Below are 22934 nucleotides of genomic sequence, written 5' to 3' on the forward strand. Positions count from 1 at the left end.
GTTCCAATAAAACCCAGAGTGGGAGATGGAAATGTAATGTAAGTTAAATTAAATAATTGCTAAAGAAATATATCCTGAAAACAAATATCGTATATCAAGGCATATATTCAAATGCGGGCGAAAAACTCATCTGAAACTTTGCCAGGGAGAGAAGTTTCGAAAGTTCCCGTAGAGCGCGCCCGCGCGTATAACTTAACCCAACATTTATTGGAACTGATAAAATGTCAGAAAAATTACACATCATACAAATACGAAATAGCATTTTGATAAATTTTGCAAGAGCATTTTACAAATTTATGGCTTTCATTTTTCTAACAATAAATAATCGTTTAAGAAAGATTTTCAATCAACTACATACATACATACATACACACGTACAGGAAAATGTTATAGAATATTGTGATTGAAAATTTCGGCATGAAAAATTCGAATGTTCTCAAAAAAAATATATGTTGGGCGGGCTCAAAGCAACAACGACGCTCGAATGAACCGCAGTAGATGCATATACACGTACATATGGATGTGTTATACAATAATAAAAATGTGATATGCGAGTTGCTTCGAAGCGTTCAGTATACATACATACATACATATACAATATACATGGTCGGTTTCCTTTATTTGGCGCGAGTGCAGTTTTTGCGCGGCTCCAGTGGCGCTCCTGACCGCGTCACGAGCTGAAAACAGGTTTGTTAGAAGGAAAAGAATGCTAAAATCATGAACGTTTGGCAACGTCTCCTCCGCGCTAAGCCACACTGCACTGCCTAAAATCGCATTCAACCACAATCGCCAGAACAATAATCATTCCAATCGACTTTATTGAAGTTAGTTGCAAAAAAAAAACGGTAAAAATATGTATCACGTAGTCGTCAGACGTGGTCAAAAGTATTTTTTTTAAACCAAGATAATCTTGTCATATAGCCGATGGTGTAGAAATGTATTGTATAGCTTTTCTATTTATTTTTAATATTTTTTTTAATTTTCGATTCTTGTAGAGATTCATATGCATATAGAATTTTCATCGGTTGGTCAAAACTAGTGTTTTGAGTCAATTAGTTTGTTTTTGATAACAAACCAAATGATGAAATAATTAATGTTTAAAACTTTTTTTATGTTCTCCCTTGAAATTTGGAACAGCTTCTTGCTAGAAATTAAAAAAAATACTTTCTGAAAGATAAGGCTTGCTTTATAAGAAAAAAAATTCGGGTGTGACCAACCCATGACTTTATCTATGTATTTGAGGAATATAAGAAGGTTACAAAACAAAATTCGATATTGAACTGATGACTATGATAGCGATACAAATTGAGCGCAAAAGTATGGAAACTTGCACAAAACAAAAGTTCTACTTCCGGTTGTCTGATTGTGTTCAAATTTTTTTTATTACTAAAAATCACTATCAGTATCATACTCATTAAATATCAAGAAAATAAAAATAATTTTAAAGATCAAAATAAAATATTGAAATATTGTTTAAAAAAGAAATACTACTTCCGGTTTACGAATTCTGACCAAAACCCTACCAGCTCTAAGTTAGTACATAAAGGATAGAAATATAAATTTTCAGCTTAATACGTTCAGGGGTGTGGACAGAGTAGTGGGCACAACATTTTCAACCTTTCTAAGTGAAAAAAATCCCACTTCCGGTTTATAAAATTTAATAATTTTTTTTCATTTTCATCAAATTGCAACAAGAATTATACTTGAATTTTTTTGTGACGAACACACATGTTTAAGGGGTCGAAAAAAATAGTGGAAGAAAAATCGAACAAGAGTAAACTGCTACTTCCGGTTGACGGATGCTAACTAAATTTTATAATTAACTTGGTATTAAACTTAAACTTCTAGATATGAAATTTCAGTTCAATTAACCAAAAGGTTTCTGAAAAAAACATAAAAAACTTCGATTCTCTAGAGTAAAAGTACTGCTTCCGGTTCAGATAGAAATATTTAAAAAATATGAAGTTATAAAAATTATTATTTGTATTATATTTTAAAAAAATTCAGTCCGATTCAGTTAGTGGTTTGGGAGATAATTGAATTCAAAAACTTAAAAAAAGAGGACACCTATAAGGCGAGGTACCATTTCCGGTCAACTTAAAAATTTGAAAAAAATTTACGTCGTGTCGATAAAAATTTCAGTAACCGATACTAAGTTTCAGTTCGATAGGACTAACGGTGTTAAAAATATCCCCAAAATACACACCACACAGGGAAGAGTGTATGATTAGCTATGGCGACTCTTGGCTCCCTGCAGCCCTTACACATTTCATTCCCACATTTTTTTTTGTCTGACTATCTTATGACTAAATGACTGCTAAATATAAAGCCGGGACAATTGACTCATGGGCCGGGACACGGGGACACAGATCTACATACATATGTACAACCGGGACATGTCTCAGTTTACCGGGACGTATGGCAGACCCAAACTACATTATGTAATACATAATACATACAATTTCAAAGGAACATTTTTGAAGTCGATTTTGTCACGGTGATTAATTCATATAAGCAGAAATAGAGTTAAAATATATAATCACGGAAAGCAACGTAATACAAAATAATTTACACCCACGGAGAATACTGTCGAATTAGCGGCCTTTCGCGAATCCTCGACTGAATCTTAACACAGCACATCGAACGGCTTATCTTGGGCTATATTCGTCTGAAGAAAGTCCTCGCTCTCGTTATACCGACAAGAGTTTCACCGCCGTTTTATATAATCCGAATCTTACCTACCAACCTATGTATGTACCTAGGGGGAAAGGCTCGACGAAAAGAGCGAGCACTGTGCGGCACGAGATCGTTCATACACATACAAAGTAATATGGCGGTCGCGGATCGTTCACGAGCTTCACAACTTTCATCCGACGAACGAACGGTCGGAGCGTGGGCGACGCGACGGGACAGTATGGATGTGTTTTAGCGGTGAAAACGCTGTTCTTCTTCTTCCGCATCTCTTCGGATGGCGGCAGCTGTTAGACGTTACCCGCGCGTGAGTCAGCGTTCGATCCGCGGATCTACATAAATACTGCTATAATTACGTGCGAATACCTGGGCAGCCGCGAAATAGCCGCGATAACACAATAACACCCGTACCCGCCGCATTTATAAACATTTCAAACACATGATATGCATTACTCGGCTGTTCGAAACCGCTGTGTGTGTGTGTGTGTGTGTGTGTGTGTGTGTGTGTGTGTGTGTGTGTGTGTGTGTGTGTGTGTGTGTGTGTGTGTGTGTGTTTGTCTGCATATAACATTATATGATGTGATGTGTGACGGCGAAGTCGAATTGTTGAACAGGCGGCATCGATGGAAAATTTTGCTTACTTACTTAAAATATGTAATATAAAATAACATTAAAATTATCGATAAATATATATATATATATATTTACATAGATTAGCAATAGAGCTCTTCAAAAGCGGAGAAGACAGGGGAAGCCGCCGTGCAAGGGGTGCAGAGCAATTGAAGATTTCTTATAAGAAGCAGGAAAATCTGTGAACAGAAATAAAAACAATTTTATTAAAAAAAAAGAAGTGAAATTAGCAAATGTATCGTGGTAACAAATAAGAGGGAGCGGTTAAATCGATAGACTGGGGGGCTATCAGTGATAGATAGACAAGTTTACGTTTTGGTAAGGGTGGATGACGAGTGATGGTGAACGAGAATAGTTTCGCGATGGCTGACGAACGAGTGTTCAGAAATAGACTTCTTTATTATCGATATCGATCCGATGCTAGAAGTTTATAAAACAAACGAATTCAACATCAAACAGTGAAGCACGTGAATATATACATATCTACATACGAGCCGTTATATTTGAAAGTGGCGCGAAGCCCAATTTTCAGTTCTAAAAATACTTCCTGTTTGACTTCATTCACAAATTGTTTTAATTTAATATTTCCAGAATCTCGGAAAAGCAAAATAAAAGCGAAAAAACCAGCGGCGTGTCCTAGTGGATAGCATATTTTTGACCATTGTGGCGCATTAGGAATTCCTGTAAAGCTACAATGGTCCAAACTTTAAATAAATAAATAAATTATGTTTTAGAGCATAGTGTCACGGGTTCGATTCCCACTAGAGTCCCACTGCTGACCAGACCTTGGTTTGTGATTCCAGGTCGATTGTTTCTTATCAGTTTGCAAATTTTTCTGTAATTTTTTTCCTTAAAATTGTTAAGATATGGTTCCTGTAAAATTGGCATCTCCTTTCCTATATATCTCAAGTTATTCAGCGTCTTGAAGTTCGTTAATTTGATTATAAAATTCTGCCCCATAAATTTCACTGTGGATGTTTGTATGAATTCGCATTGTATAAAATGCTTATATGTATGTACATACATATATTGCATTGATTGATTGAATGTATTTATCTGCTTTGGAGCGAGCTGTAAAGGCGAGTGTTTATGTTCTATGAAATAGAAACGTATTATAGGCCACCAGCATTTTTAAATATTGTTAAACGCAAAACATTGTTTAACAATATAATATTTAAAAAATTTAAACGCAAGCGATATTCCTCGATATGAAGAAAAGTGGACTTATTTCACTTTTAATAATAACGGTTCATACATAAAACGCATTTAGGTATGGTTTCGCTTAATGTAATCAACGCACATTTAGATCGACCTGCCTTGTTTGAAACTGTAACAGACGCAGGTGAACTTGCATGGCCTAACCCAGCTTTGAATACACTTGCATCGGGGACAATTAGTTACTTTGAGCATAAAATTGAATTTTTGGCACGTTGTGTATGTATAAAATATAAGCAAGCTGAGCATGTATGCAATATGTGCAAATTAACTTAGCCGTGTGCAATCAGTTTTTGAGAGGGTAAGCTCTTCTTTAAACTTGTTGAAAATGTTGTTCCAATGAAAATTAAATCTAATAATGTGCGAACACTTTCTGAATATGGTATCATCGATGAGTATGGGGGTCGTGAGAGGAATACGCCGCGCGACCGAGATAATGCGAGGGCTAATTGTTATTTTAATTGAATTTCTATCGGATGGGAGGGAGTTGAGGTTCATTTCACTTTTCCGGTCTGGCGCTACGCATTCGCTTTATTTTCTCCATAGCTACAATGTCCTACGTCGAAAACGCGCACCGAAATGAAAATTTTATGCAAATTTATTTTTCTATGGACGAGTGAAATGCAAAACAGTCAAATACGCGGCGATTGTTTCGATGTATGTCTGCATACGGCACTTGAATTCAAATCGAATCATAATCGTTTTCAAGAAAACCACCAACAAAAGATTCAATAATGCAACGACGAAATTTGCGATTACATCACCGTCGATTAAATTGAAAAGTAAAAAAAAAATACACACAGAAAAGAAGAAAAGAATTGTGTACGTTTTTGGCAAGTCGCCGTTTGAATATAAAATTCTCGGTTATCGCTATTAAATCTAATGACCGAATTTATCTACGAGAGAGTTTTATATGTACGTATTCATGAGCAAATAGACGGAAAAAAGCAGCGCACCTTGAAAATGACACGAGACGTACATATGTATGTATATTATGCACATACTTTCAAGGATTTTGGATGCGTTTGAATGTTTCGAAAATTAGCAAAACTCAAAGCTAAATAAATAGCGATTGTAGCATGTAAAAATGAATTTGCATCGAAAATTTTGATCGACGAAACAATAGAACCGCTAAAGGTCTAGGCGTGAAGGCCAACGAAACGATCACGCAGGAAACTCATTCGTAAAATGTCATTCAACATTCGCAAAGCCAACGTAATCTTGATATAACAAATTAATGTAAGTTTGTAATTTATGTACTTTTTTATTTTATTAAATAAAAAAAGATGATTTTAAATTCCAAAACAACCAATTAATTTGCATAGCTACATACATATGTAACTAGCCCAACTGAGTGTAATGTAAATTTTCAAAAGTAGTAAAGCTCGGCTTTTGCGTTAATGCTAACCACCGAGAGATTTTCGGGTTCAAACCCTAGGTTGACCTAGATTGAATATAATTTATTCGTAAGTATTTCTGTAGTACTGCTGGTCAGACTTGGATATTTGTGACTTCAAGGCGTTTCCTATAAGAGTTTGCCAATTTGTCTGATTTTATTGTTGAAACAGTTCCTCGTCAAATTAGCAAAAGCATCCTACCCTCTATGTACATATATCACCACTATTTGAATATGATTTCAAATTTTATATACGTACAATTTTAATATCATATGTGTCGGTCAGGGGCAACCCGTAATGACATCATGGGAAAATAGAAATTAAAAAAAATCTAATTGCCAAATACTTATATGTAAAGAGTCATCCAACAAATAATTAATCGACAGGACAAATTACATATGAAGGTGTATTGGGAAATCATATTATATGGGGGGTATTACACTATCAATACAGATCGCGGATTTCAAAGCAACCCGGATTCGCTACTGATTATCACGATACTGACCTATAGCACTATCAATACGGATCGCGTGATAACAGTGTTGGTGTAATATGCCCAGTTGAAATTATTAAGGAGATATTAACGACTGTTAATAAATTGGCAACAAATTATTAGGTTAGTTTATAATTTCAAAAGTGGTGAGTAAAAAAATGAAAAATTTATCAGTAATTAATTATAAACTTGATTAGTAATCATCGACCGTTTAATTTTATTATCTGATCATTTTGGTTTAATAACTGATTATTTAGTTTAATAACTGATCATTTAGTTTAATAACAGAGTATATGACAACTGATCACAGCGTGCTGATCATTTAGAATGCTCACTGAAAATTGATGTTGATAAAAAATGTTGATCAAAAGCTGAAAAAATTACTGATCAATTAAATACACGCCCTTTACATTTTCGCGATATTATACAGTTGACTGAATAATGCTACGAAAAATCGGATGCACACAGATGGAAAAAGGAATGTTGAGACAAGTACATATAACAGGAAAAGGATCGGCGATCGGGTTTTCATACAGCATTGAAGACCAACAAAATCAGAAAAATTTACTCTATATGTACTACGATTCACAATTTAGCAAATTCTATAATTTGAAAACAACAACAACATTCAAATAGCGTCATGAAAATCAAGCACGGTCGGTAAAAATCGATGAGGTTGATCGTCACGATACGACCAAAATAAACACACGGGTCGTTTGTTAGTCGGGTAGGGGCGTAAAGTTGCGGGAGCACGCGATATAGGAATCAGATGCGGCGAACACAAAAGCGACTCACTTTATATAAACGATTGCTACGGTCAATAGTACACGTGCTTGCTTGCTTGCTTACTTACTCACTACCGGGTTTGAGATTGCTCGCATTATTATATTATACACAATCATCTAAAATACATAGCTAAACACTCGAAAGCAATAGTCGACGTTCGAACGGATTCATCTGCGGATGGCTATCGCGAGTGAGGCTTTGCGTTTAGGTTTTGCGCCCAATCTCGCCATTAAATCGGACTAAGGTCGGGGGCGGGGGAAAAAAGCTGACGATCTATCTACAAACAATGGCGACCGATTTTGTATGGACAGATCGATTCTGCGCCATCCTAGAGAATTTATTGTCGAGATAAATACGGAGATAATTCGGTCAAGGCGAAACGTCTTCCGGCGAGCCACATAGCCCACATTGCTCGAATCCAGACAATGATAGCGGCAAATTACACAGAACAAATGGTCGTTGGTTCGTCTGGGCGGCGGAGGCGGATGATGTTAATCTTCAACTACCGCGTCTGTAGCCTAATGCCGGCGTGAGCGAACTAGCGAAAAACGTGAGCAATTCCGAATGTAAAGTTTAAATTAGAAGTGGGCCAATAATTGTAAATGCTCAACTACATACAATGTACATATAATATATCTACACTGTAACACCATCACGGATAAAAATATAATGAGATCAGAGACGAGATGTGTGTAATGCGTATAATTATCTATATTATTGTAATAAATAAAGCAATCGGAAAAGGAATACATATATACATATTATACGTGCATAAGTACGGAGCATACGAAAAAGCGTCGTTGAGAACCAGTTTCCTGGGGATACCCTACAAGAAGCCCTGCAAGTGGACTTGGAAAGTGTAAGTTATGTAAGAGCTTCCCGCACGTGATACATTTTTAACGTTTTACGTGAAATATAAAAGTGAACAAGAACAATATTCTTCGTAATGTGGTCTACAGTAATTTTGTATTATCATATCTTGCAAATGGGGTTAATATTATCTAATATATAATTTCGAAAGAGACTTTGTAACTATGTAAGGTTTGGGTGGGACCATCGAAAACAAATCGAAGTTACTATCACGATCGTTGAATATTATTTTTATTTAATTCAAATTAATTTAATAAAAAAAAACAAATGAATGTTTACTTAATGTAATATAAACCATGTTTAAGCGGCTTATATTACAAATACCGAGCAAAGTCGGGTAAAACCACTAAGCAGTATAGTTAAATAACATATACATATGTACATACATACATATCACATATGTACATGTGACTGGTCTAATAATTTTTTTACATATGAAAATATGTATAATTTTTCTGCTACTCACTCACATACTATAATATATTTATATTATATGATATATATGTAATATACATGTCCGGTAGTAAAGAAGAAGAAATAAAGAGACGTATGAAATAATTACGATGGATTTCATTTTAACGAATGAATGCCGTTTTTAAATAAAAAAATACCACTTTGGCTGTAGAAAAAGATCTTCGATCAAATGTGTTTCGTCAGTGATGACGTATTAATTTGAAACTTGGACACTTACAACCAAGATGCTATACAAAGTATTGAAGGCGTTATGCTTAGCATAACAAGGAAATACGGGAAGCGTAATACGTGGATTAGAAGTATGAAGAAGATTGAAATGGCAATGAGTAGAATAGAGTGAAGAGATTGAAATGGCAATGGTTGGTCTACGTGGCTAGAAGAATGGTCGAAAGGTGGACAAAATAAGTGCTAGAATGGTACCCGAGAACATGCAAAATGGTAAAAGGAAGACCGCATCGAAGATAGGCAAATGTGTGGGTTGAGATGGATAAGAGTTGCGCAAAACATAGGAGTGGAAGCGTGTTGAAAGTCTTCATCCAGCAGTGGATGGGTGAATGGCTGCAAATGATGATGATACGAAGTATCGATAACAAAGTATTGTGATCATGAGAAATTTTGATTTATATAATTTTAAATTTCTTTGCCAATTACAAATGCAAAATAATCTCTTATTATTGAAATGAGTATGAAAATTTAAGAAAAATAAGATCGAAATTCAAATCTGCAAAAACCAACCGCCCTGAACTACTTAACAGACATACCCAATAATACACAGTAACAAGCATTGTGAAATGAGACACGATATAAAATCAGCGAAAAATAAGCAATCGATGGAAACAAACTAAAGTGGTTTGCGATGAAGTGTGATGCGGCATCACAATTAAATGCATTGTGACAGATTGTATTACGGCGACGTATTGATTAATGCAACAATATTTGCGTAGCCAACGGGGTGAACTTTGACGTGGCAAAACCGAGACAGAGGGTAGGTAGGTGGTAGGCACCCACAATACATACATAAATATACATATATATTGTATAGAAGGGGGAGAATGTTCGGTTCGCGACTCATTTGACACGATTGTGACCGTCGACCGATAGTATCGGGGTAAAGGGACGGCCCAACGACCCCTTCCTCTCACCCCCCCCCACCCCTCCCACGCCCCCGTCATCGCCTGAATATTCATAAGAGGGTTGGCAAAACACCCTCAGGTTCACGAGCTTACATATTATCGAGATAATAAAAACTCGAGTAATTTGGCAAAAACAATCAGAGGGATTAAACGCACCCGCCCGCCACAATAATAAATCGACGATATATGCAATATTATTGAAAGAACACATAAACAAGAAGGTGTTTCTTTTGAGATAGGGGAACGTGCGGAGAGATTGTTTCATAAATTGTGTACTAAAATTTAAAAAATTCTAAAAATATTTGGTGTTGTTTGACACCGTACAACTTACATAAACGACTAATCGACATATCGAAAAACAAATGGAATGAGACTTAAAACAGACATTTTTAACCTTTTTACCGTTCAACACGTCTATAGAAAATAAATTTAAAAGTATGCTTCAATAAGAACTCAAAATTTGCAAATTCACTCATACTGGTCGTGTTGTAATTACAATGATAAGAATATATTTTTTTATCTATCCAAATTCAAGTATACCTGTGTAATCATCACATATACTTTTAGTTACCAACGTATTTGTCATAATTTATTTATTAAAAACAGAAACACAAAACATTGTTACCAAAAAAGATTTTACATACATATTTATTTATTTATCCATTGGTGCCACTACAGGTTGCCCAAAGTGATACCTATGATCAAAATTTTGTACAAAAGCACCAAACACCATCATTATATATAATGATTATACACAAAATATGAATTGAAACCACTGTGCGATAATCCCTGCCACTCAACTTTATCATTATAGCAGCTCTGTCATATTTGGATGTTCCTCTTCCCAATTCATCGAGCAAAACTACAGAGATAGTTGCAGTGCGCCTCGATATTGCTGCTGCTTTACTCAATTCAATCAAGAAGGTCTACTGTCCCGACATTACATCGTCATCGACATCGCCCAGTCTTGCAAATATTCTGTCGATGACAGCCAAACTGTACTAATGGTAGTAAATGGATTTTTTAAATAAAAAAATGCGCCGGAGGATATTTTCTCAATTACATAATATTGCATATCACACCACATCCTATGACTGAAAACATAAAATATGCAATTCCGGTGTCATTTGACGCATTTCGGCAGACATTTTCCGACAGCTTTAATCAGGGGTTAGAGGAGCAGGCTCAGAAGCCCCTACATGCAACCAGGAAATACGGCGCGCCCGATAAATTGCCAATTCGAAACCGATAGCCGCTGCCGAACAAATGGTTTTGCCGTAACCCCGATTTATCAGCCACTAAATTACAGTCGGATCGTTCGACGACGTCTTCCGTACACACATTTGCATTCTTCCATTCAAAAACTTCCAAGCAAAACATACGAATGTACATACGAGCAGAAGCATACACGTACTACGTACATACATGCATACATAGTTGGCGACATTTAGTCGGAGACACATAATAGTTGTTGGAGAGCAACTATGTACCAGGCGTCGAGGAGAAATGCACGTGGGACAAGCGACTTTATGAAGTAGGCGCTGCTCATTGAAAGCCCTCACATGAAGGGGTGAAGATCTTTTGACGACGATATAAAATAATGAATGCGCCACTTTACACCATAATGGCGGCTATGACGGCATGTATAATGGCGTATATTAACGAGCGAAATTTTTGAGCAATTCCCCCGGGGGGAGGGAGTAGGGAGGCGGAGCGACGTTCAAGAACAATGGAGGCTACAGTATCAATCTTAGATGAGGACAAACTTGTCACACATAAAGAGAGCGGGTCGCCGTTCCTGGATGCGATGAGGCGAATCGTCCATTCAAGGTATTCCCCTCTTACGACGGCTGCAAATGGTTGAAGTATACGCCTTTGAATACATATAGAAGAAAAACGATTTGAAACATGGCGGATGGAGGAAGCTCGTTTTTTTAGACATTGCTCGGGAAAGTGTGGAGGGGATATTTACATATGTACAATATAAAATCTACTAAAGTGAGCGGTTCAAAAATTATTTATTATTTAATACGAATGTGTACACGGAATAATAGTTGCGGCTAAAATAGGGGTAAACAATATGTGGAGTGCGCAGCAACCGTTCTCAATGGTATTTTCAGGGAGAAAATTGCCAGAAGCGGAGAGCTCGGTGTCCCATTGCCGTTGTTTATAGCATGTGGTGGACCCTAACTGAACCACAGGAGCTTTTCACGGGCCTAGTGGGAAACATCACTGTGGAGTAACGAGATGCAAAATAACAAAATGCAGTTTTTTTTGTTTTGGTACTTGAAATCTATTTCAACAATTGCATTAAAAGTTTTCTCGAAGAGAAAACCCTGAAATCATTGTAAGCAGCAAGGTTTGATCACCATGACGATTTTGACACGTAAGAACCCAAGGTCTTTCGCAAACAATTGGTGGCGCAAAAAGAAGTCAGAAGCGCGATTTTCCGAATTTATAAACAATGAAAATGACTTCATTCGACCTTCTGAAATACAAAACGGAGGCGTATTCTCGAATATCGTCGTAAAAATATCACATACATTACATTTTAAAATTGAATATAAAATACACACACACATTATGAACAACATTTACTAAGCATTAGAAACAAGTTGAAAGAGAAAGTATTGCGACCGACGGAATTATTATAATACTAGTGTTGTACCCGATGACATATCATCGCATGGGTGTTGGCATATTAAGTTATTGAATGAAAAAAAAAATAAAAGTAATGTGTCGGTCCTGTGTCTGATCCGCACGCGGTCGAATTTTTTTAAATACCTTTCAAATATATTTAATGGTTTAATATGAAAAAAATTAATTAATTTTCAATAGATGGCGGTAAATTCTCAGAGATTTAGCGCTGTTTATTTGCCTAGAGGAAACATTGGTATCGAACAGTATATATAGAAGTTTTTTCTTTTCTTATTATATTCGTATATACGTTTTGGCAGTAGTTTAGCTTTGACGTACATACATATGTATGTCGAATCGAAACGACTATTATAGTAAGGCGAGCGTTATATATATATATATATATATATATATATATATATATATATATATATATATATATATATATATATATATATATATACATCTTACCTCGAGCCCCAAAATACATCAAAATTACAACAAACCAAACCCGACTCGCTAGATATAAGCAAAATTACAATAATACAATTTGAAACAACGCCCAATCCAACAAATTGCCAATGCAGATGTGCACATGTGGCGAGTGCGTTTACGTGTACGTACATATCAGTGGCGTGCGGTGAAATTCCGTCTGTTTTTGTCGCACAGACTTGCCTGCGCGTGTGCGAGCAGGATACAAGGGGACCCGGTATGACTCGTCACCTAGTCCCCTTGTATCCTGCTCGCGCTCACGTAAGTAAGACTGTGCGACAAAAACAGGGAGAATTTCGTGGCACGCCACTGGTGCACATGTATGTATGTATGTACACTATGCATGTGAATCGATAACTCGGACACGAAGGGGTTAACGATATATGTATGTATGCACACATATATAGACATATATACGTATATAATCCACTTTCTCAGATGAGCGCGTACGCTGCATCGAGTCAATTTGGAGATGTCCGCACGAGCCGTTTCAGCAGACTACATTGTACATGCATACGTAATTTTAATTACGATTTGAATTCGTGTGTTACACGGAGAGTATCGGAGAGTATTTTGTGATATCCGGCATTTGCGCTCGGCTCGGCAAGTCTAATTTATACAATTAAAATCTGCGAAGTAGCAGGAGGAGGAGGAGGAGGAGGTGATGGTGGGGGTGGTGATGGTGATGGTGATGGTGATGGTGATGGCGATGGCGATGGTGATGGTGGAGGAGGAGGAGGAGGAGGCGACCGCGCCTGTTCCGCATGGCCGCCCCGCGTATTAATCAGCTAAAGGTTTTTTATTTGGTGTTGGCACGCCAGTGGCGGCGAGCATCTTGCACCCTTATAACACGCCATAGCAACACCTCGCAACACCACACAATAAACATAACAGTTTACGCGACAATAGACGCGCATGCGTGAATCACATGTATGTTACACACATCCATGTGAATGTATATTGTATGAATTCATGTGTATATTGTATAATATGTGTGTGTGTATGTATACCTGGCTGCATGTTCGTTGTTCTATGCACGCTCGGTGCATTACCGCATTGCATTAGATTCGATTCGATTGTCGGTTTCGGAATGCAAAGGTCAAACGATGCGCAAACACTTTTTTGGCGTCTTTCGAACCAATACAATGCGATATTTTTTTTTGAAATGGAAAGACCGCTGGTGAGACTCGTCGAGAAATCGTTGTGATCAAATATTTTTCATTAAAAATCGATAAGTATTTGTAGACTTTCACGACCGTGTGTTTTTGTTTGAAAGATTTGGAGCTTATCGGTCAACTGATACGGTTAATTTTTGTGAACATTTCAAAATGATGTATGTATACATATATGTATGTATATACAAGGCTATTCTAAAACTTGCCGAGTATTATTGCTATAAGAAACAATTGAGGTAAACTATCTTAAAACGGAAAACAGAACGGTTCAGTCAGCTTGCACAAGCGGTAGTTAACCTTTTTTGGCCAAGGGCCAATATTGAAATGTGAGAAGTTCGAGTTTGAAGGGCCGTAAAATTTTCCAAAAGCATAATGTTTGATAGCAGTATCTCTATCTCTATTTTGGATCATTTTATAAACAAATATTGCATCGCAGGCGTGATTTTTTTCAAAATTGAAACAATAAAATTTTTATTTTATGAAAAATTCTCTAAATTAGCCTATTATTTTAATTGGTTTTAATTTAGAGTATGCAAAATCTTTAAAAAGAATCATTTTTTTAAATTTTTTAGTAAAGCTTTTAAATTGTTTTATTTAATTTCTCTTTTTTTTCAAAAACATTGTCGCGTAAGTATCATTATTTTTAAATTCAATAAAAAACAGTTTTTGTAACCAAATTCAGAAAAAACCTCTTCGATTGTGATTTGCAATAAATTTTATTGTGATTTTCAATGATTTTTATCAGCGAAACAACCTTAGCCTTAATAGCAATGAATCTTTGGGTTAATAATTTCAAATAAATCAGTTTTTTACATGGCATCTTTTTGTTTCATATCTTCAAAAGGCTACAACTTTATCAGTAGGTTGAATGTCTCGGACTACGAGTATATATGTATAATATTATGGTACACAGATTACCTAAACACAATCTGCTTTAAATCGTCGACTTTTAAGAATCTTTAATTCAAATATTATGTACAAAATTTATTATGAATATATAAAAGAAATAATTTTTAATAGGTTTTTGACTTTTTGTTCCTTTTATGCTTTAACTAACATTAAAAAAGATAATACTATAAATACTAATAAAAAAAATTGTAAAATAGAAAATGATGACTAGACCAGAAACTATTATAATACACCTCAGATAAACAATAAAAAACATTACAAAATCGAAATCAAAATAATATAATGCAAATATAAACAGAAAATAATTTTGAACTAATATGGAAGATTAATCTCGACCTTCAATTAAAGAGGATATTGTTATTTTGCATACTTCGAATTATAAAAATTGGAAAATGAAAGAAAAAACATTTTTGTAAATATGTAAACAAAAATACAAATTTGTAAAAAATTGATTTTCAGTCATAACTTAATAATATTACAATACTTAAGAATATACTGTTATAATTCATCATAACAATATAAAGTCAATGAATAAGCTGAAGCACAATTAAAAATAATGATTGCTTTTTGTGATTTTAGAAATTCAACGAAATTAAACGAACGCGAGCCACCATTAAAAAGTTACTGCCATGTAATGGATATAATGAAAGGCGTTTTTTGTTGGATTGGTGAGATTAAGATAACAAAAAAAAAAAAAAAAAAACACTATATGACGCACGAATTTGTTATGAAATTTTATTGAAACACAGTGAACGGAGTAGATTCAACAATCGAATGTCATGCAATTTGTAAAAAAATGACTGTCGGCGATTACACAAAATACAGCGACATTGCACACCGTACTGCAAAAACTTTTTCACAAGATCGGGAAGTTCTATAGAAAATATCCGTAATCGAACACTCGGATAGGCGCATATAATAAATATAGTATTATAAACAGAAAGTGATGACGATGATGTCATTACTGAATATTGCGGCGAATAGTGACAACATCGTTGCATTGCAACGAATTTTACTGTGATCAATATTTAATAATACAATTTACAATATTCATTTCGATTTACAAAACATAATAATATTTTTTATTCCGCATGACAGGAAGGACAGTGCATTAATAAATAAACATATAACAAAAAATAAACATAATAATAATAATGATAATGAAATTAAAATATATACATATATAATATAATAATAATTAAAAATATAAAAATCGCTCAAATTGAAAAACAAAATAAGTATAATTTTTCGAATAAAAAAAAATATTATATTTTGTTTTGAACAACAGCGCCATCTTGAATTTTCAAATAAAATCAACCGTCATAGAGTTTCAGTTTTGAAACGTGCAAAATGTGACGGGGGCTAGCTAAGTACATACAACACAGCAAAACGCGCGAAAGTGAACCGTATTTACGGTGGAAACGTACGCAAGTCCGGAACACAATCGCGTGCACGGCGGCAGCGTTTCGAATGATCGTACGTTTTCCCGGAACAGAGCATCGATTGTATGGAAAATCGAGGAAAGGCAAGTCACAGCCGTCAAAATCGATGAGGTTAAGTCGGATGAAGGGGGCCGCGGGGAGGGGCGGAGGGCGCGGGCGGGCGGCCCTCGTTTGAGGTTATGTCGCGTCGTCAGTCGATATAAATATTGGTAGAGCAACCTGATGTCGGGCGAGTGCGGGGGCGGAGGCGGAGGCGGAGGCGGAGGTGGAGGCGGGGGCGAGGGCAGCGGCGAGGGCAGAGGCGGCGGCGGCGGGGGCTGGCGGGGGGGCGAGGGGGGAGGCGTCGTCCCGCTGGGGCTGTGGCATCAGCTGCATCAGCTGCATCAACCGAATCAGCATCACACAACAACACAACACAACAAAACTGAAAACACCGAAAGCGGACAAGAAGCGGCGCGAGGCGGCGGCAGCGGCAGCAGCTGACTGCGGCGCGACTCGGCTCGGCTCGGCTCGGATATTTCGTTCGTCTTTCCTCGTTCGTTCGTTCGTTCGTTCGTTCGTTCGCCGCACTCACACTCCTCCACACTCCACACGCTCGCTCCTACGCGCTGCTTGCACGTACGTCAAACGACACGCGCCACGCCACGCCACGCACCGCTTCACACCGCACACTACGCTCACTCGCCCCACGCACTCACTCACTCACTCCAAACAAATGAAACTCGACCGAATTCAAATTCAAAATGCAACGCGCACGAAAACTTATAAGAATCTGATCGGACGAGCTGGATTCCAATCGGACAATTTTATACTCGTATTTGCATGCGTATCCGCTATGGATAGTTGGAAATATAGCGCGATTTGAATGAAACGCGTTCGTTTTGATTGTTTTCGAGACGCGCCGTTGACGCCGGTGCAAGGTTGGCGCCGATGAACTTCGAGCCGCCCTCCAGCGGCCACATCGGGAGTTATCGATTCTCCAGTGGTTGCCGTCACAATGGCCGCGGCCTAATTGCTTTATCGTGTTTCATTTTCCGTTTCGATATTGTCAAATCCGAAGTCTCACCCGAAAATAATACAAAATTTATATGATTAATTTTTAATTACAACAAAGTCGATCGTCGACGCCCCCCCTGCATAAAATAGCGAATGAACGAATTTTAAATATTTATTTACCACACACGGATACAATTTTGAATCGACCAATCGGAGAGCGGCACAATTTTGGCCGCGACAGTTCGAGACGGTTGGTTTTTTATTATTATAAAAATCAGGGCTGTTGAGTCGCAGTCGTTAATAAATAATTAAAAAAAAACCACAACTCGGACTTAATAGTTTTTGTTAATTCTATCTTTATATTTTTCTCATGTTTAACCCAAATTGAGGAGAGGTTTCGATATTTGACAACTGCGCTTATGTCAAAAACGCATATTTTATTAATTTCATAAAAAAAATGTTTAAATTTTAAATTTCAAAGATCTTACATGAACTCATCAAACACATATACTCGTATGGACAATCCTATATCAGTACCCCGAAGATTTTATCCAAAATTAACTCACTCGTCTCATTGGGAGATGAAATTACAACTATATTTATTAGGGCCATACGGAAAAATCGATGCGGTGCAAACGATCGAAAAGCGCCAGACAGACTGAACCACAGATTAACGACACGTGTACCTTATGCGTGCGCACTGCTCGCACTTACACTAAGCGAAATCTACCCGAAGTCCCGACATATCTACCCTGTATACGTTCTGTGCTTCTGATAATTTAGTTCCGAATTTTTCCTTATTAAATTATTAAAAACTCGCCAGAAAGATCCAACTCAATTTTAATAATTACCATTTTAATAATTGCATCTGTGCACATCGAAAGGTTACTCGTCATCTGATGTGCAATTTTTCATTAGTGAAGTCGAGATTTGCGTTTCAAGCAGCCATCCAGTTAATCTGTGGTTCAATCTGTCAGGCGCTTTTCGATCGTTTGCACCAAACCCGGAAAAATGGGTGCAACGCACACAGGCGACCGAAAGAAATGAGAAATTATATTCCTTAAAAAATACGAAACAAGACATCGTACTTTTTAAAAAGCATTAAGGTTGTCCTGTTGTATACTTGTGAATTGCTGTTGCAAGTTTTAACAATTTTTAATACAATTCGGGGAAATAACGGAATAGCAAGTATAACTTCGATTCGCATAGAGCTAGAATTTTATTTTCTATTATCTTTGCGATTGTCAGATGTATTTCTTCAAGGATGTTGAGTATTGGTTGGTCATCGAAAGAACAATGTCCTAGATGTGGGATTGGGGGTAGAAACACCATATTTTCATAAATGAACTTGAAAACATTCAGTCTCTCTTGTCGTCTGGTCCTGTTCGAAACTAAACATTTTGGTTTTCTGTTTGTTTTTTTCTGGTTATTTTTATTGTGATTAAAATTTTCAATTTTATATTTCTCACACAATATTTATCACAAGGTAAGATTTCTGCACTGCTCGCATGCACTTAATTTTTTTTATTAATATAATTAATACAAATGCTGATAAAATTAAAGAAAGGCCGATTTAAGTTTGCACACAGGCAGCAGAACTTCGAACAGCCGAAGCCGATTTTTCATACATATGTATGTATGTATATGAGAACAGAAATGGGAAAGGAACAGTTAAATTTGACATTTTAAAATTTTTATAATCGGATTGTTGGAAAATGTCGGAGATGGAGTCGTGTTTTTAACGATTTCACAAGTTTGATGAAAATGAAACTAATAAAATATTGAATTATATTGAAAAAAAATTAAGAATGCTTTTTTTGAATCAGATGTGATGTTTATTGGTGACCTTGAAAATTCGCACCTGTCTGGCTTTCAAATTTAGTTTGATATCACAGCGTCGCGTATCTCGGAGTGCTTATAATTAATTTGAAACAATTTATATATGCCACCGGTTTAGTCGTATTCTGAAATTAACTATATGTATAACGTATTCCGTTTACAATATGAGCGATGATTATATGTACTTTGTAATGTTAGTTTAAGGGCGTGTATGTTAATGGCGAAAGGGGCGTGTCAGGTCATGTTGAAATAGAAAAAAAAAATGTACACAGTAGTAGTCACTGAACCCTCCTTACTGACTGTCGAATAAAAGAGGGTCCCCACAGTTTTAATTGACCTCTGATCTATGTATGTTTAAAAAATATACGTTCCCAATGAGATTCAATGAAAAGGCGCTTTGTTAAATTTTTCACTTTTACCATATATGAATTTTAACAGTGAAAGTAGTATGGCGTGGCAATCTGTATCAAACGTCGACACCTAAAAACGTTTCAACCAAATATGGAAAGACGAATGACCGATGCCGACTCGTATATGAATATGAATTATGAATTTACGGTCATTGTTTTATTTTGCACGATAAAATAAAATAAAATTTTGGTTCGTCCGCTTTGTATGGGAACTGATTACATTATTCAATTCAACTGATTTGCGTTATATCAAGTGTACAAAATTGTATTGTACACTCGGGTCACGACATATTCCAATTCAATGACGATGAAAAATGGAGCAATGTAGCGTATACGAATGAATGAACATTCTATTGGACTAATGATGAATAGTTTGTTTTTTTTTATATAAATATGTACATACATAGATCAACTGCTGCTTCATTACAAATATCCTTGCAACTAATGAGGCAAATGTGTTGCTAATGCTTTTATTATCTTAGCTCATTTGCATTGAGTCCTGTGTCAGGTGCAACACTTCTTTGGGTTTGCTCTTAATTTCGCTCATCCATCTATGTCTGTTGCAACTTCTTGATTCTTTAAATAACGCTCTCGACTTTCATCATATTTGGCACCCACGTGGCTGCCATACGGTCGCAAGTGACGTGATCCGTAGTTTTTGTGTTTCTTTTTCAGTACACAATGCATGTCAGATTAGTATACACATGTATTTTTAAAAGTGTGTAAGCATTGAAGGAAGGAATTTTTAAATCAAAAAATAAAATGGCAAGAACTGAAAGATGCAATTCATTCGACGTGCATTTTTCAGCTGCCATTCATCAAGTCGTATTCAAAGGCAATGGCTTGTTTTTTTGGTGCGTATTGGCGTGGTGCAGATGTTGGCCAGTCCTAGTGTCATCGGCTATCAATCACGGACCGCATTGTTGCGGCCAGAGAAGCGCGTGGCCGATTCATAGTCGATTGGCCGATTAATTGCACATTCCTGATCTTCTGGCCCTGCGCGGTACGATCTTCGAATTCCGGCCGAAACGCCACCGACATCTAAATTGCTAACCCACTGCAAATTGAGAACTATTCTCGTCGTATCTTAGACTAGATTTTGTTTTATTTTGTGATTTTTTAACCGTTTTATGCAGGCGATGTCGCCAAGTGTGGCGCAAATGAGTCGACGCCACCGAATGATATATTGTTACTCACATGTTCACATGTGACACTATTTCGCTTTGAAGCTCAGTGCAGATTATATCTCGTTTGCGTTTTTTTTTTTTTAATATTACACATTCAATGCTTACGTTGTTGCTTTGAAAAATGTTTTTAAATCACTTTCATTTTATAGGAATTCCTTTAATGTATACAATGCGATGCATATCTACGATACATTCGGCTTTGAAAAAACGTCATTAATACGACATTCTTTGTGGGGCCGTTTAAATACTAAACAAATGTATGTGAAATTGTTAAGCTTACCGGTTATTATAATACAATATATTTTTGTCGTCCCAGTTAATTTTATTGACCTACAAAATCTCAAAGCAGAGCTTAATAATCCAAAATAAGAAAAAAATCAATTGAATTTATAGTGAATTTAATCAATTTTTTTTTTGATAATTCGAAAATTCAATAGAAAAAAGATTAAGCATTGTCATTTGTTTTTTTTTAAATAAGTGACAGTGAAAGGTTTATTTAACAGATTGAGTTTATTTAGCAATTGTTAATTCGCATCAATAATCTCATAATTTTTGCAAGAATGGTTTTAGAATGCAGTTTAACTGCCATCGATGGAATATTTACAAGACTGGGTGATGACGATGACGATGTAATGTCGGCACAGTCAACCTTCTTAGTTGAATTGAATGAAGCGCACTGCAATCCAATCTTTAGTTTTGCTCGATGAATTGAGAAGAGGAACATCTACATATGTACATATGACGGAGCTGCTAGAGCGTCTTTCGCAGTGGAAGAGCTGAGTGGCAGGGGTTGTCGCACAGCGTTTTCAACTTACGTTTTGTGTAAAATCACTATGTGTAATGGATGGTTTTTAATACATTGTATAAAAGTTCGATCATAGGTGTCGCCTTGGGCAGCCTGTAGTTGCAGCTATGGTCGCGATTAATATGTAATGGATAAATAAACAAAGAAATAAATATATAGAAATCTTTTTGGTGCAATTGTTATGAAAACATATTGAAATACTGTATGTTTCTGTTTTTAGAAAAAATAATTTATTATAACCAAAGAGCAGCGGAAAAGTTTTCATTGCCCACAAAAAATGGTTCACTATTGTCAACATTTTTTTTGTTTTCTTGCTTTGTAGGATAATCCGCCGGTCTCTGATCATAGCAATCTATCTATGTATGTAGGTTTTGACATCTGATTATACCAAGGGCAAAATGTAAATGCCTTTTTATATTATATTTGGTTACAAATAAGTTATTATGAATTTATTTGAAACATCCGACAATTTCGAGTTTGTAATTGGTGTGAAAGTTTTACGAGAGCGGATTTAATTTGAGTCTAAAAGGGGTTTTATTTTGTTTTTTTACGAGTTAATTAATAAATTTCGTAAAATAAGCGATTACGTAAACGGAATATTAAGTGGTTAATTACACTGTAAAATGATTAATTTAATCAAATAATTCAACGATTAGAACGAATTATTATTTCGCGTTTCGGTTATATTTCCATAGATACATTAAATCAAAGATTAATCGGCGCATAAAAAGTAGTAAACGTTACTTTTGAAGGTTAATTAGAAGAGATGTCTTGGAGAATGTAAAAAAGAGTAGACACACTTGAACCGAATAGCCGACACGGATGACGTCCATTATGACACAGAGATGATCTAATGTGCACTTTTTAAAATGGCACGTTTAGAATGTTCGTGTGGCATTGATTGGAATCAAACTGTATTACATACAGCTGGAGCGTTGCTAGAGCGAGAATAGTTATCTGTTTTATTATTTAGATGACAGGCACGGGACTAGGGATAGAGAATCACGGTACGTGGGACTCTCCCACTTGACATTTGTCAAATGTCCGTCACACGGCGATAATTATCGTAAATGCTGTGATGGTATTTCACTTTTAGTGGCGAAAGTATGCGAAATGTCGCGATTATGCGCGCGGAGCAAGTGAGGCATTGTTGCGATGTTTACGACCCGCTTAATGGGATCGAGCGCGAGTGAACAAGTGAGTTGTTTATGGACGTCGGAGGGGTGCGTAGTCTGCCGCCCTGGGGCCGCTTTTTCGCCTGATATTTATGCGAACTAATAATGCACGGGGCCGCTTCGCTTCGTGCGCACACAAGCTCGCTATTTAGACGGGGAGAGCTCGAACGCCTTGAGT

The 22934-nt window shown here is 36.4% G+C and overlaps 1 long non-coding RNA gene across 1 annotated transcript in view; it reads right to left on the bottom strand.

The window, feature by feature from the left end:
- Window positions 1–17048, bottom strand: part of LOC143915427 (uncharacterized) — a 40276-nt gene extending 23228 nt beyond the window's left edge. The window contains exons 1-2 of the long non-coding RNA XR_013260907.1: window positions 16564–17048; window positions 3400–3500 (exon numbers count right to left, since the gene is read on the bottom strand). This is a non-coding gene — a long non-coding RNA (uncharacterized LOC143915427). The remainder of the gene's footprint in view (window positions 1–3399; window positions 3501–16563) is intronic.
- Between the last annotated feature and the right edge of the window lie 5886 nt (window positions 17049–22934).

The sequence above is a fragment of the Arctopsyche grandis genome, chromosome 8 (genome assembly GCF_051622035.1).
Source record: "Arctopsyche grandis isolate Sample6627 chromosome 8, ASM5162203v2, whole genome shotgun sequence".
NCBI classification, from domain to species: domain Eukaryota; kingdom Metazoa; phylum Arthropoda; class Insecta; order Trichoptera; family Hydropsychidae; genus Arctopsyche; species Arctopsyche grandis.